The sequence below is a fragment of the Takifugu flavidus genome, chromosome 16 (assembly GCF_003711565.1).
Source record: "Takifugu flavidus isolate HTHZ2018 chromosome 16, ASM371156v2, whole genome shotgun sequence".
Lineage (NCBI taxonomy): Eukaryota > Metazoa > Chordata > Actinopteri > Tetraodontiformes > Tetraodontidae > Takifugu > Takifugu flavidus.
This window is the reverse complement of record NC_079535.1, coordinates 2,760,050-2,776,905: the sequence shown is the minus strand read 5'-3', so window position 1 is coordinate 2,776,905 and position 16,856 is coordinate 2,760,050. Positions and strand designations below refer to the sequence as shown.

The 16,856-nt window shown below is 44.9% G+C and overlaps 2 long non-coding RNA genes across 4 annotated transcripts; one reads left to right on the top strand and one right to left on the bottom strand.

Annotated features, from left to right (window-relative positions):
• Positions 1-4,323: 4,323 nt before the first annotated feature.
• Positions 4,324-8,279, bottom strand: LOC130513043 (uncharacterized). Of its 2 annotated transcripts, none has more exons than XR_008946584.1 (4): positions 8,154-8,279; positions 7,330-7,457; positions 7,061-7,159; positions 4,324-4,825 (listed from the first exon to the last, which is right to left on the bottom strand). It is a non-coding gene; the product is annotated as an uncharacterized LOC130513043 (long non-coding RNA). The 2 variants fall into 2 exon arrangements; XR_008946583.1 differs by lacking the exon at positions 8,154-8,279 and adding an exon at positions 7,545-7,682.
• On the top strand, positions 4,979-9,956 carry LOC130513042 (uncharacterized). 2 transcript variants are annotated; one of them, XR_008946582.1, is made up of 4 exons: positions 4,979-7,620; positions 8,022-9,037; positions 9,128-9,294; positions 9,719-9,956. It is a non-coding gene; the product is annotated as an uncharacterized LOC130513042 (long non-coding RNA). The 2 variants fall into 2 exon arrangements; XR_008946581.1 differs by lacking the exon at positions 4,979-7,620 and having other exon boundaries at positions 8,529-8,649; positions 8,777-9,037.
• The last annotated feature ends 6,900 nt before the right edge of the window (positions 9,957-16,856 follow it).

Sequence of the window (16,856 nt, the reverse complement as noted above, 5' to 3'; positions counted from 1 at the left end):
CACTCTAGAGCTGGAGAGGCCTGACGGATCGAAGGAGAAACATCTTCAGGGATGAGAAAGAAGTCCAGCTGCCTTCCAGTTGAGGCAGCTTCAACAGGATGCTCCACCTTTCTCCTGTCTCATGTGAATCTGTAACAATGTTTGAGCCAGGGAGGAGTCTATATCCTGCTCTGCATTACTCCCCTTTATGAGGTCACGCCGCAGTCCTGCAGCTGCAGATACCACCGTGATTGACAGCTTTTGTTTAAAATGAAATGGTGTCTAAGACTGACACGTTTGACACTGTCCCTCCAGCACATGAGCATCAGAACAGTGTTTGTACTAAATCACTCGCTTCAGCGTATGGAAATCCAAAAGCCAGCAATGCCGTGACGGTTTTTGTGATTGAGTTACATTTGGCTGACGTTAGCCTACATCTGCTTTCAATTTTGAACAGTTTAGACAGGGCCATCGTCGAGGGACGCCTGGGTCTCATCTGGATCCAATAGGTGATGAGAGGAAACGGAGCATTCCTGAAACTCTGATGCCTGAAGTGTTCACCGAAACGGGTCAGAATCTTTAGCCACAGGGTCCACGTGGAGATTTGCGGCCTTGTTTGCATGTGTTTGGTTTTGCTTTCCCATTTGAAGAGCGTTGAGCCCGTTTGCGGATCATTTTCACATGTGGGTGTGAATCAGTGGTACGTGCGCGTGTGTCGGTCTAATTGCCTCTTTGAAATGTTACACCTCATTCCTGGAATACTTTAACAAATCTGGTTACAACTCAATTTTTGGTAATCAGCAAATTTAAAAAACGTCAATGGAATTCAATTTCAACCAGATATATCACACGTAGCACTACTAATTAAACGAATAATGCCATTTTAATGGTATTAGAAGTAATGACGCCGTGCCAAAGCACACCAGCCCCCTCAGTTATTACTGACTAAGTGTGTTTGGAGAGTCTGTGCACATGAACGTGCTTGAGTGATGTGCCGGTGTTAAACACAGTGATTACTGTCGGCAGCTGCTGCAGCAGAACAGAGCGTCTGGAGGCTGCGCATCACCCACCCAACCATTCTTCATCAGTCAGTGTTCAGCCATCACTGTTCAGAAAATGGAAAATCAGCCAATACGTGTTAATTCATAATAGACCTTCAGTTGCATAAAGGTTACATTCTGTCGTGTTTAATGACTATAAAGCAACAGGGACATTTTAATGCTTAGAATAAGTGTGTTTTCTTTAAGTGGCTATTCTTATTAAGTGTGTATTTGAACTTGATTTTTGTCTGCTCAAAATAATTCAGTTTGCCGCAGTTTTGTTTATATAGCATCTGTTAAGGTCAAGACGGTTTTTTTTTAGAAACCCAGAGCCTGACTTGAAGAAAAAGGGGAAGAAATCTTGAGGATGTGCAGACTCATGTATATAAAAAGTTTAATGGCCAGGATGTCTCTCTTTTTTTGTCCCATTTGACTTCAATTTATCTACAGATCTGAGCCCATCAATTTTCTTTGGACATAGAAGGAATAATCAGGAACTGTGGCCATCGCAGCAGTGGGATGCCCTATTCATCAGCTGAAAAGTTTATCTCCATTAGTCAGCGCGACCCTGCTGCCTCAGCGGAGTCTGTAAAGTAATGAGCCGTAGACTTTGTCCATTCACCGTTACGACCAGAGGCAGCTCAGCCAGCGATGTGGTGCGGTACCTCTCACAGACGTTGGCTCCGCACCATGGGAACACACGGGCCCCTTTTGTCTTATGGCATCAGAGGCACAGTTCGGCCCACTTTCGGTCTCAGATGGCCAGCGATTGTGAGGCAAATGTGGGGAAACTCCATGGAGATAAAACACAGTTGCGATAGTGGAGGTAGCACCGGTTTCTGCTGCTGGGACCGGAGAAGGAAACATTCCTGAAGGGTCAGAGGGCAAACACTCTACTTCCTGTCACTGGGGACGATGTGACTGGAGGAGCGTGAAGGGGAGACAGAAGGATATGGAAGAGAGGGAGGTTTGTTGGATTTTTCGGTGTCCTTGTTTTCCACTCTCCTCCACCCATCCTGTCATTTCTGACATTTGGACAAATTAGCTGATATGTTCAAACTCTATATTTTCTGGCCTCCTGGGCTCCCAGCAGCTTCAGTCTGATCTGTCTTGTGCAGGTTCCCCTCTTCATCACCTCCCAGGCCTTTGCCCTGTCTGCTGTTTCTTGCAGGGCCCCCTGGTGCCATCTGATCCCCAGTGAGGAGCTTTGGATGGGGGTGATTTACTGGTGGCCCCTGTGTTTGTTTTCCCTTCCTCAGCTGTTGGTCCAGCTAAGCACCCTGCTTAGCGGCCAAGTTGTGCCATTGTGTGAACGTGTTTGTCTATCATTTCCTCCATGAGTGCAACATTTGGGTTATCGAGTTTAAGGAAATTACTATTTTTGACTTTGTGTTAACAAAAGCGTTCAATGTTTTTTTTTCTGTTTTGTGAAAAATAATGATCAAAATGATATTGGCTATAAATTTGTGTTGTTCTTGCATATAATGCTGGTAGAGCTTGGTATCAATCCCTCCATAGACCCTGACAACTCAATGAGTACCGTAACTAAGGCTGGCCACTATTTAAATGTCAGTCAACAATGAAATTCATTGTATGGATTTCAGCCTCAGGCAACATAGATGAATTAAAATAGCGCCGATGGAGCACAACAAAATTTAATTAGCTGACAAAGCTCTCTCTTTCTCTCTCTTTCTCTCTCTCTCTCTCTCTCTCTCTCTCTCTCTCTCTCTCTCTCTCACACACACACACACACACCACACACACACACACACACCACACACACACACACACACACACACACACACACACACACACACACACACAATCATGGCATCAGCCAGCGATCTACTATGTGTTAATGTAATTATTTGACACATGCTGCCCTACAAACGCTTCCTGAGCAGGTGGCGATGGTTTGGTCTGGCAAGCACACACACTCGCACGCACGCACACAGTCCTATCATTTTTATTCCCGAGGTAAACCAAATCACCAATATCATTAGCGAGTGGCGACTGGTCACCTGTGAGGTTTGGCTGCTCTCTGGGCACCCATTACTTGGCCAGGGAGTCGTGACTCTGGATACACTTGTCACCGACATGGCCTCATCAGGAGCACATGTCTGGTCCTTTGAATTGTGATCACCATTTTTTCCAACAACAAAAATCACCTTCTTGTCTCAAAGCCATTTAAGCCATTGTGAAACACTTTGAACATTTAATCTTCAACAGACAATACTGCAAAATGCTTACTAGTTTTGTTTTATAACCTCCTGCTCCCTGGCATTAGACTGACAATTACAGATGCAGGAGACTGGTTCGAAGGAGAGCGCGCACACACACACACACACACACACACACACACACACACACACACACACACACACACACACACACACACACACACACACACACACACACACACACACACACAAAGATCGTAACGTGAAAAACTTTGCCCTGCCCGTTGAAGCACACACATCAAGAAGCACTGATGCATGTGAGTGTAATACACGTCTGTGTTTAAGGCTTTTGCTGGGGGAGGCTCAGGAAGGCAAGGGGGCCAGCTCTGGCTGCAACAACACACATTTAAATGCCAGCAGACAATCATACATTCCAGATTAGAAAGGAATGCAAACATGAAAACACACTTATTATCTTAATATGCATTCCAAGCATTCACGTGTGAACTTAATGTACATACACTTGCACTCCTTCTGGATCCGCGTTCCTTCCCCCACTGCCTCCAACATTTATCACCCTCATACAATCGCATATCATTCCAACAGTTCACAGGGACATTGTTGGTCTCACCTCCTCCACACTCCTTTGCTTTGCATCATCAACCAACTCTTTGATAAAGAAGCAAGGGACAGGCATACTTGGGTACCCTTTTACAATCAAACAGGGATTAATAAATAGTTTAAAGCATGCACAAATCATTACAAAGAACAAAAAACAAGTGACAACACAGGTTTTCTGCAGAATCACTGGATTCTTCTGTGTCACAATAATAACACAATTTGTTTATTGTGACCACTCAGGGTCACCTCACAACAATGAAAAAATAAGAAATAATTAAACACAGTAACAGCAAAAAACCAATAAATGGCTACAATAGAAATTCAAAAGCACAAAACAGAGCAGTTGGGAAGGAGGTAATAGATAAAGTCAGTGAGGTTATTCCAGGCTTATATCGAAATATGGCCATTAGAGTTAGAAGCGAGGTGGAAATGTAAGATTTGAGGCCGGATATGAATGTGGTGAGAGGATGAGAGGTTCTAGACCCCACGGTGGTCAAGTGAGCAGATTGGAGGGAGTATTGGGTTGAAGGGCAGGATCTGAGAGTACGTCACAAAGGAGCTCAATAAGATACTGAGGAGCTTCTGTAAATGGTTGATAGATTTGAAAGTGGGATGCATACGATGTTCGATGGGAAGCCCAGTGGAGTTTCTGCAGGACAGGAGGGGGTTCTGGTGGCCACGATGCGGGTGGCAGAAATTTGAACCAGTAGAAGTTTATGAATGAGAAGGTGAGAAATGTGTGACACCTCACCAACGCATATATGCAGTGTCCAGCACCTCTTTCCCCGCTCCGTGTGTTAGAAAAGCTCAGTGAAAATCTATGATTAAAAAATCTATGATAAAAAAACCTAATAGCAGGTATCAGTTGGTTTGAGGCACGGCGTCACAATAAGGTATCCCCTCTCTCGGCTGGGTGGGTCCTCAATCGTTCCTTTTGGGTACATCTGCACCACAGGTGTGAGCTGTGACATAAGGTTTATCAAAACTGAAGTCCAGCCCTAAGGTCTGTTTAAAAAAAAATGAAATAACGGTAAGATGAAGTTTTCAGGGAGAAAGGCCATCAACAGTAAAGAGGGGAAGCGGGGGGTGGGTGGAAGAGCGGCCCTGGTGTCATGTGGAAGGAAAATGGAAAAGAGGTGCAGATTAGCTTAAAGCAAATGGCACGAGTCTAGTGAGAAGGGGAACCACATCAGCATTAAACTCTAAATCTAAAACCCTCTGGACTGATTCTGGAGGTGCCGGAGATGAGCATGGCAACATGGTCCCTGTCAGGTTGCCGACAGGAGGACATTAGGGTGGGTTTGAAAGACATTTCTAGTTTGGCAGAGCCGAATCAAGAGCAGAGAAAAGGAGGAGAAGGAAAGAGGACAGACATGCGGAAGAGACTTGGAGGAGGAGAGGGATTAAAATGAGGGAACAATAATCATGTAAAGGGATTTGAGCTGGACTTAGATCCACATTGATGTGGTCCTATTCTTTCATGTGGCTCTAGCCCGGACCTCTTAACCAAGCAATATCTTTTATTATTTTTCAATACATGTAATTTTTTTCCCCTTATGCGTTGACTCAGGTCAAAGCTCCCTCACACGTCCGCGTGGAAGATTTTAGGTTTGCTACAGTCTGGGGTAGTAATAAAGCCCCAGTGGAATGTGCTACTGCCACAAAAAACTGAGTCACTGCCTCACGCAGGGGCACGGCTGTCAGACGATCTGCCTGTCAGAGTAAAACACGATAACCATTTATTTATTTATTTTTGCCCACATGTCCCCCCCCAACATCTTCAGCGTGAAATTTAGGTCACTAAAGGACGGCGTTTTCCAGGCAGAGACTGAGAGCTTACTGTCCACTTGCTCTCTGTATGTAATTGAAAACATACAAATGGATTAGCTGGAGAGAGTTCAATGCCAGTGGGTCCGTTGGGTTTGGATTCTCTAGAGGCTTCAGACCCTCTAATACTCCATAGAGGGGGAGAGAGGGGCATGATGGACAGATCTGGGGATTTAGGATCTTGTGAGACCAGTATTAAAGTAAAAAAATACTCAAATGAAAACAGGCAAAGGCAGAGAACAACTCGGAGAATATTGTCGGAAACTAGCTTGTGAAATTCAGGCTGAAAAAACTGCTGCTCTCACACTTCATGCATAATTCATTTCCAATTATAATAGTATGCTAGCAGTATGACATCATTCCACCCATCCTATTGAGTAGGAAAATAACATTTAACCTGTTGACTGCAGTCTTTATGCCGGGCTCTGGCTGGAGAAGATAACAAACAACTGTTGAGATTTCTGTTGTCTGTCTTTCTGCTTTTTTTTAAAGAGCATTGTAACAATATCTGATCCATCTCAACACAATAATCCTTTACAGAGTTTACAACGGAATGGCAGCCGCAGACGTGTCCCTCCTGCCCCGAGACGGTCAACTGCTGAGCCTTTTTTTTTTTTTTTGGTCACTCTTTGCGCCTACTTGTTGCAATAATGCTTCCAGCAAACACACAATATTGTATTTGTAATGGAATATGTGAATAATGCAGGCGGATTACGATTTTTCGACCTTTTGTTCTCTGCTGCAGATGTTTCTTGAGGAGCAGTTAATACCGTAGATAAGGCTCACAAGGTTGCCGTCCACTAATGCCTTGCTCCGTACGTCACAGTTGGCTTGGAGATGGTTGTTAAAGCACTGATAAGGCGACCTTCTCTTTGACTAATGATGGTCAAGAGGGCTGTTGCAGATGGTTTTGTTGTTTTGAATTTTATTGAGATACAAAGTGGTCGGAATTCCAGTTATTCCCTCCATTATTATCGTTATTCGGGTTTCGCGGTGAGAAATGCGCATGTTTGAGTCCAACCGTAAGGTATAGAAGAGCTACGGCGAGATGAGAGGTGGGAGAGAAGGAAGAGGAATACAAATGAGAGGAGAGACAGACGAGAGGATGGAGATAGCAAGAGAGGACAAAGCGAAGGTTTAGAAGGAGAGAATGGAGTACTCAGCACAGCAGCAGTCAATCTGAGCGAGCACATCCATGACCTAGATTCTCTGCCTCTCCCCAGATCCCTCTCCCTCATGAATGTTTGATTATGCCTTCCACAATAGTGGTATTTACACCAAACGGTTTTAAAATTACAATTCCTGTGTGTTAGAGCAGGAGGAGAGAGAGAGAGAGAGACGGAGATGAGGGAGGGGAAAAAATCCATCCCATCAATGTAAAGATGGCGGACAAATAGATTTGAGAATTCTCACCTCACAGGAAAGAATAATCTGGGTTTCTCAGGACCAGACAGCTCTGATTGTAAGAACAAATGACCACTGTCAGACACGTGCACCCCCCCAAAGGCAAATCTGACCGCCAACACATGACACAAGACACAAGACATGGACACAAGAGCGACATCAAGTTAGACAAAAATACAGCAAATTGAGGAGTTAAAATTTGCAACTTGACTTTGTGGTTAATGAAGAATCATCATGAACTTGAGACCCCATCCCTGAAAAAAAAATAAAAATCAAACCCATAATTCCTCTTCATCCCCAAACTGGCTCCAAGCCACATCTCAGCGTGCCAGACGTCAGCATGACCACCGGTAAACCTCTGTCAGTGTTACCATGGTTACCATTCGGGGAAGTTAAGCTGCTCTGACTGCCATGAGAGATACAGAGAAGAGTCATGGACACCAGAAAACAAAATGGTGGCAAGATTAAACTGGTGATTCTGGGCTAAGCTCACATTTAACAAAGGTTGCTGGGACAGCACAAACGTGCACGGACACGCGCGTGACTGCAATCGCTCTCTTTCACTCTCTGTAAACCTTTTTTTTCCCTTCCCACACGGTACACATGGGTTTATAAATATGCATGGAGAGAAATGCAGCAGTTGATTCCGTTTCGGTGACCAGGAAGAACTGGTTTGAAGTCAGTAATCTCCTAAAAATCCAGAGTTTGGAAGCTGCTGATATCCGGCTCCAAGTCAGGCAGCCAGATCATCAACCATTTCAGTGCCAGAATTAATATTGTTCCACAATGAGGAGAAAAAGCTTGAAGCTACAGGAAACACATAAATAAAAACACTATCTTAAATCTTTATTCTTGAAGCTTTGACTTTATTAAAACACACTTATGTGCGTCTCTGCATCCAGGTCTTCACTCTCTATATGCTTGAGACATAGAGAGTTTTTTGTCTAATCTTCTTCACTGATGTGTCCAGATGTCAGCAAGCACCAGACCCTTTGGGGGGACGTCGGCTGCTGTCCTTTCAAACCATCCCGAGCACCGAAGTGTCCATTTTACTTGCGGCTCATCCGATCTGATGTGACATCACCGTCGTGCACAAACTCACCCGCTTGTTAAATTCGACCTCTGCTCTTTCTCTCTGTCCGCCGTGGAGGGGGGGCTGCAGCCGCTGCAACCCCCTCACCCCCACCCCCATCATCACTACAGTCTGGTTCACCCAAATGAGTCTCTCTGCTACCACCACCACCACCACCACAGTTGCCACGGAAACCTAGCGTGAGGGTTTGGGGGAATGTGTGGTATTGCTGGGGATTGGTTGCTGGGGGCTAGATGCTTTCCAATCAAACCTGTTACTGGGGTGTGTGGGAGCCTCCCCCCCAACACCATGAGGGGAGGAGAGAGACAGAGAGAGAGCACAGTTGTGACAGACTGTGTTATTCTGTTATGGTGATGTTTAAACAGCCCGTTGTGCTTTATAACAGCCATTTCACACGACTGCTCTCCACACCATGCTGACTTCATGATAACCTTTAAGTGAATATGTTTCTAATAACTAAGAAATGAAAGAAAACCTCAAGTGGATGTTTAGGGGAATTGTTCAGGTACTGATTAATCGTGGTGTTGGTTGTGTTGAGAATACTGATACGGGAGGGTTGCATTGATCAACGCAGTGCAATCCTGGCACTGCGGCAGTACAAAAATCCAAGTCCTTTTCCTCTTCACATCCAGCAGACGGAGATCCTGAATCCAAGCTGTGCTGTAATGGGATGGGACATGACCAGGGGACCAAGCCCCCAAAGGTTCCCGTGTCCCAGCAGTCGGAGACACGCAGAGCTACAACAGAATGACAAGTGCTCCCATTGAGACGCCCCCCCGCAGGTTCCAGCGGGGCTACCGCGAGCCTCGGATCTTAAGGGGCTGATGTCTGAGGCCGTACAGCAGGAGGGAATCTGCTGATGAAACAAACACAAATCAACAACCCCAATTAATGTACCCTGAAGACTGAATGCTAATACGACTCTCAGCTGTTACATTGCAGCTGCAGTGGTTTTACACTCTCTTCATGTCATTTTTGCACAGCGAGAGGTGAAGAGGGTTTGCAGAGAGTCTGTGTGACGCCAACAAAATTGTTTAGAAGGATAAAGAGCACTGGGACAGCTGCTGAACCCTGAAAGAGAAGAAGGTGAATAAGGAGTCACTTGTTGCCTCAGTTCAAGACCCTCCAAAGAAAGCTGCAAACGGATCTGGTAATGTTCCATGCTGAACACAGCATCTTTCTAATGAGCAAAATAGTGTACTGTTGGTTGATGAGTTTGCAGAGTGTATGCAAAAGCTCAAGGGTGATAAACACAACGAGGGGAAAATGCAAACACAGCATTTTAATTTATTTTTTTTTAGCATTTTGGTTTTCTCTGACTCTGTCTTGGTGTTTCGCAAAGTTGGAAAAAGGGGGGGATGCAAATTCCTGATTTTGTTACTTTGTTCTATCACATTTCAAGTAGAAAAAACTGACCGTGTAGATGAGGATTTTCAACTTTATATACTGTAAAATCTGATCAGTGCAATGATCTCAGCTTATAGACTTAGTCTCTGTAGTAAGTTTGTCAGATCTTCCTTCTGGGTAGCACAGTAACCTTATGACCCCCCCCCCCCCCCTTCTTATACTAACAGCTTCTTGTAATTACCACTAATGTATTTCCAGAATTTATGTCCATTCTCTTCTACCTGTCCTCCCCCCTTCTCCTCCCTCTCTACCATCAGCAGGAGGGTCCCTGCATGAGCCTGGTCCTGCTCAAGGTTTCTTCCTGTTAAAGGGGAATTTTTCATTGCTTGTTGGGGGTCAGGCCCTGGGATTCTGTAAAGCACCTAGAGACGTTTTATAAATAAAGATGATTTGAACTGACCTGAACCTCTGTCTCTCTGGTCTGGTTTTCTACGCTTTGATGAGGGACGAGGTTTAGGTTCTGCATTTTGATGTTGCACTTTTTATTTTATGCACATATTTATACACTGCGCTACCCATAATGTTACAGTGCTTGAATCCATTGCTGTGCAGTCATAACAGACAACATAATGTATATGGAACAGATATAATGATCTATTTAAGACGTCCTCAGAGCAGCTTTGGACAAAGACAGGCCAGTGCGAACTGTTCGACAACTAACATTCAACTTGGGGAACGTGTGCTGTTTGATCTTCTTACACCTTTTCCTCATTATGACACAAACATGTCAAAGAACCGTCTTTTCTGTCTGGATGATGAGCAGGAAGTAAATTCCAAACAGACCAAAACAGCCCCCCTCCCTCACCTGAACCAGAATATAATGCTTAGGAGAGAGTGTATCAAACTAAGTGGAACTGAGTGGCTCTGCTCTCACACTGTCTCCATGGGCCAATAACGCAGATTGTCTGTCTGAATCTATCGATGTCTTGGCTTAGTCTCTCTCTTCGTATATGTCTTTGGTCTCTATCTGATCTCCTCCTGTTCCCTATAAGAGGAGTTCTGCAGCCATCCATCCTTGTCGCTCTCTGTCCCTACCTTTGCCTTTCTTTTCCCTCCGTCTTTGTGTTTGGAGAGCTGTCATTCTCAGGCCTGCTTCCTTCAGATACCATATCATTGCTTTATCTGCTCCTGAATTACATCAAAACCAGCGTCCCAGAAGAGTCTTTTAGAGTGTTTATAGTGGAGAATGCAATAAAAAAAAGAAAGGGACATAGAGAATGAGTTTTAGATTGGGAGAGGAGATGCCATCTGTGCCATAAGATGCCAATGAGATATAGCAGAACAAAGAGGCTTTTATTGTTCTTTGAACCAGCTGAAGAAAATCCATCAAATTACTTTAAAGGGAAATTCACAAAGACTAAAAAGACTGATAAATCCAGCACTGTGTGAGATAAAAAATATGACTGCCGCACGTTCGTTCCCACCCTCGCGTCTTCTGCCTGGGTGCGATGATGCAGGAGATAATAATCACGTCAGGGCACCGTCTCTCATTCCTGACATACAGGAATGAGCTGTAGCCTGTTGCTAGCAGCAACCGCAGATGAAAGGTAGTGACGCTCTTGTCTCTGTGGTAAATCACCGTGTAATCTCAGACTGACACAGGTCCATATATGTAACTCAATCTAGAAAGCGTTTGCCAGTAGAAGATGACCAAGACCCCATCCCCCCACCCCAGCCCTGCAATCAGGTGTCTAGTGTCTAGTGTTCACTAGGCTGTCACAATTGACAGAGGTCTCTCGTATCCAAGAGCTAATTCAAACATCTGCGTCTGCAGGGGAGCCTTCAGATGTCTGGATTGTGTGTTATGGTAACAGAAAAGGGAGGCGAATCAAAGTCAGACATGAGATGAGTTGCGCATGAGAGGAGTTCCTCCTGCAACAGTTGTAGGCGTATTGCTATCATAGACATTCAGTCGTGCGTGTCGCACCTCCAGAATAAGGCTGCGAGTTCCAGAAGCGGCAGTGGTCAAACCATGCCATATGGTCCATGGAACATCAAATGAATTCCATGTCCTGTTGGATTTAACCAGCCTGGACTCCAGCACACGAAAGCTGACAGTAAAAGTGTCGATTTATCACGGTTTCACTGTTGCTTCACAGGGTCACTGTCGGTGCTGCGTGCGTTGGAGTGCTTCTGTAACGCGTCAGTCAAAGACAGGCGCGCAAAAATGTGACTATAAACATCATCAAACATATGTCCTAAATGTTCACCTTCAGATATTTTGATCCAAACTGTAAACATTTAGTGACACCACGATGTCCCACTGAGAGTCACGAGCGCTAATGCTCGTGATTCTTGAGTGGAAGTACCCTCGGGGATCAACATGCGGAAAGTATCTCACAGCACCTTGTAGACACAGGATGAGAACTGGCTGTTATTTTATCTTCAGGCTGTATGCGCGCTAAAACTGGAACCAGAAGTGTCTGTAAACAGAAAAAGAAGTGTGGCGGGGAGGAGCCGATTCAACTGCAGACTCATTAGTCAATCGTCAGAAGGCCCTGGGGCAATATTACAGTGATGCACGGTGTGAGGGCACAGCTGGAACACATGACTCTGCTGATGTTTTCCTATTGTTCTGCTCATGCAGGATCGGAGTGACAGGCAGGCTGCTCTTTTTTACCTTCCCCATTATCTTCCCACCTCCAATTACTTTACGATCCTCAAACAAAATCCAGTCCAATCAAGATTTGTCAGATGGACATTTTGTTGGAGTCCTTCCTGTGTGCAATGAAAAATAGGACAAGGTGAGTTCATCATCGAGTTTTTATGTGAGGTTCCTGGCCAGCACCAGCTTCCATCACAGCCAGATCACTCAGGCAGTTCCAAGAATGGTGCAGATGACATTTCGTTTCCTCCGACTGACAGAAACTTAATAACAAATCAGCCTCTAACGTGTTCCAAGTACCCCAAGGGGCAATTAATGGAACCCAAATTCAACCCAGTGTTATTTGGTTTCCATTGCAATTGTAACATCCCTGTGTGCAATAGACAGGATAGATAGATAGATAGATAGATAGATAGATAGATAGATAGATAGATATAGATAGATAGATAGATAGATAGATAGATAGATAGATAGATAGATAGATAGATAGATAGATAGATAGATAGATAGATAGGTTATTTAGGCCATGGTGGTCATGCATCTGCATGGTTTCCCCAATTGAACCCTGCAGAACCAAGCAGAGGTCATCCAAGCTTGCATCTTTCCAGACACCCCAGCTTACTAATGAGATCATGGAGAGTTTCAGTGGAGAACGCCACGTTCAGCCGAGGACGTTGTGGCTAAACAGACTCTGTGGGTTAAAACAAATGCTGGCTCAATGAAAAGGCATGCAGACAGCTGGGTAGTGCGGTGGGACCCTGGACTCCTCTCTTCAACCAGCTCCTCCTGGACAGGGAATTCAGACAGCAGGGATAAGTGCTGGGTCGCGCCCACACTACATAAAACACGAGGGCCAGGCTTTTCATTAAGGGAGAGAGGAGGGCGAGCGATAAGATCCTGCCTTTTCCATAATCTGCGTGCACAGACGACGTGACAGTTGAATGATGGAGACAAAGACCGATGAGACGGGCTACGTTTCGCATGTTTGCCCTCAACGGTCATGGATGAGCAAGGGGGGGAAAAATGCAAGTGAAAACAGAAGACGGACATTTTGCAGCTGTAATGCAAAACACCTGCAAGTGGGACACCGCTGCTAAAAGCAGGATTCTCCAGAAAACGCAGCTCTACCCATTGTCAAGCATTCATTCCACTGGTCTCATGGGGCTCAGGCTCGGGGTGTGAAAAGCATCGACGTTCATGTGAATCATTTGAAGGAGTGGACCTCATAAACTAATCCAATCCTCTAAAAGCAGAAACAAAACATCTGGCGAGATTCAAAATCCAAATGGTTTGGACTTCTATACACATGGGGATGAATAGTTTGTAGGTGAGGGGAGAGAGAAAGAAAGGGGTGCAGTAAAGGGGGAGAGCAGCGGGATGAGAAGTGTAAAGGCTGAGTTCAGGGTGGGGATGTTTGCAATAATCAGCACTCCTTCTTTACTTTGGAGCGTGGAGTGGTCGAGGATGTGAGGCCTCTGGCAATTAAAGGACTGCGCCGCTATCACAAAAAGGACACGACAGTGGGCAGCACAGCTTTGATGCTTTATTAAGTCTGGAGTCGTGCTCGTGACGGTAGAAAGAAGAAGGATGTGGTTTTATGAGGGGAAGGCCATCTGTGAGCAGGTGTATCCGAGCGCGGGTGATGTCATCAGATGGGATTGCAAAGATCATTTGTTATGTACTGCAAGTATAATCAGCATCTGCGTAAAAAGATGAAAGACGCCGCTTCCTTTGGAACGTTTTCAAGAGTGGATTTTTAAAACATGGTCTGCTCGGATGAGTCTTAATACCTGCTGAGATAGAGTCCCCTCAAAGTCCAGACTTTACCCGCATTGAGTATATTTGAGACATGCTGGAAAATCAGAAGGGAGGACTCCGTCTTGGGCGGCAGAAGATGTAAATATTTTGCTGCTGCGACCTCTGCAAAAGGTGAGCAAACCTAATATTGGAGGTACAGGCAGAGCAGCAGATTCCACCACCATTATGAGATGAAATCACATTTTCTAGGGGGCCAAAAATGTTTCAGATCTCTCAGGTGTTCCAATAGATTTCAGCATGTGTCAGATTCAAGAGGTCTCAGGTCTGGATGTTTATCTGCCTCTGTCATCATCCTTTGCCTCGGCGCGTAGGGGAACTCCAGCCTCAATTGTAAAACACTGCATCTGCCAAACACTATTCCAGCTCATACATCGGCATCTCAGGGGAGCGCTCAGCCCATGTGAATGAGAGAGAGCAGAGCAGCACTTACTCGTGACTGAGCCTGCAGCTGGGCTGTACCGTGGTTCTTCAGAGGACTAATTCCCAAACAGGTGGAGGGATACGAATGGACTGAGCACATCTTCTGAGCCTTATAGCTACAGATGCTCACACCGCCTTGGAAGGTTTCCTGTTTGTGTTTACTCTTCATTTAGTTGGTGACACGGTGCTGATGGATCTCATAGGCCTGATGTGTTACTACTCATAATAGCCCACTCACCAACATTTCCGCTTCTTCTCTCATACACGCCCGTTTGAACCAGCATGTGTCGGCTAAAGTCTGTCTCTCAGCGCAAGGGAGTGAAGGCGAAAAAAAGATGTCTTTCCGTGCATCCGTTCATCATTTGTGCACGTGGAGCTGGAGGTAAAATAACCCAGGCGACAGAGGAGGATGCACTTTAACATGAGCCAAACCCACCAATGATGACGGAATCCCCGTTCTGTACATTGTATACTGGTTGTGTCACCCTGAATGTGTGGAAGTTCAGTCCATTTGGTGAGCTGGAAGTCAGGCTTTTGGAAAATGAGGTTGTTTTTTGCACCAGTAGCAGCATCGTAGCATGAAGCACTCATCAAAGAGAAGCTCAGCCCCAGCCCAGCAGGAACCTGAAACCGCTGAAAAAAATGGCCGAAAGAAAAGAAGAGGGCCGAGTGCCCGAGGTGTCATTACCTTTCCATTTGTCTAGATGAACCCGTTTGCTGGGATTAGTTTCGCACGCTCAATAGGACCCTGGGGTGAGGCGAGACCCCAGATAAGCATTAGCTTGATGCAGCTGGCCACAGACAAACATGCAACGGAGAGCATGCACCAATATCTGTGGACGGACTCCTCCTTTCACAATAAAGGCCTCGCAGCCCGTTTGAACAGACTGACGGAGGTACGGTTTCACTCTTGGCAGGCAGCAGGTTTGCGTGTGCCTGTGCATATGTTTGTGTTTGTTAGAGAGAGAAAGTGTATCGGTGCTGAGAGGCAGCCAAGTTGCTGCTCTGAATAAGAATGAAGGATGATGATGGGGCTTAAATCCATGTGGATATTAAATCCATGAAGGAAAACCACTTGATAATGAGTTTTTGCATTTCTCGATCTATCTATCTATCTATCTATCTATCTATCTATCTATCTATCTATCTATCTATCTATCTATCTATCTATCTATCTATCTATCTATCTATCTATCTATCTATCTATCTATCTATCTATCTATCTATCTATCTATCTATCTATCTATCTATCTATCAACACATATAGGTGTGCTCTGTCATCTCTCTATCCTCTTATTTAGCTGCTACATTAATCAACAGTGGGTGCGTTGCCATGGTAGCCAGTGAGTAGTAGGCTGATTGTTGTGGTAGCGTGAGTATGCCAAAGCTGTTCATTAACCTTCAAAAGAATTGCTCTTTATTCTGGTAGCAGCAGCGCCATGAATATGAATGCATCATTTTGGAGAAGGGAAACGAGCCGGTATTAAAAAGTCTGACGTTCCTGCACAGAGCTTCTTCTCTCTCCTCTTCTTCGGTTTTAGCTTGGCCGAGTCTAAAGGCGACACTGCCAGCCTAATGATGATCACTGTCGCCAAACGTTTAGTCATGGAAGAACATTTGGTCCATGAAAATAGAAAATTATGGCCTAAAGCAATTCCAGTTCCTCTTTGTAAATTGATTTAGCCTCAATGATCTTTTTTTTCATCACTTCACTTTGATCAGTTCTTTGGATAATTCAACCGAACTTCAGTGACACTTTGGAACTTGTGCCACCTGAGGGTCGGATATACGGAACAGTTTGTTCCTTGCGTTTTGGATTTTAATTTGATTTGGGTAAAAATGGTGAGCAGGAAATTATATTAAAACTCATAATGTCCATTTTTAGCAACCAGGTCCTTTAAGGGAAGCTGTATGAACTGGCGACAGCAGCAAGCCCTTGTGCAACACTTTAAAAATTGGAACCCACTGATTTAAAGTTTCTTAAATGTTGCGTGAGAGACTAAACCCGATATAAAATCAAGTTAACTATTTGAACGATTAATAAATACACAACAGGTCTTTCAAAATCTGTTTTCAAGTGTGCTCAGCATAGCATAGTATTTCCCCTTAATCAAAATAAACAGCCAAATCTAAACAACCTACATTATCTTGGCACAAAAGAACAGATAAAGTGATACAAGTATGTGGTGCAATACCTCACTTGTGCTCTTGGCACCATTCTCTCGTGCGTGTGTTAGATTCTCCTGTCTGGAAAGAACATCACCAGGAACGGACATTAAAAGGCAGCATTAGCACCGTGGCCTCGGGGCAACAGTGAGAAGGGTCTCATTGTGCGCTCGGGATGGCGGCTGGCTTGGCTGCATTCAGCTGGTTGAAAAGGAGCATTCTCCAAGATGCCTCGGCACTTAGGCGAAGCTCCGTGACCGCTGGAAATCCAATTGTGCCACATGATTTCTTAGTAA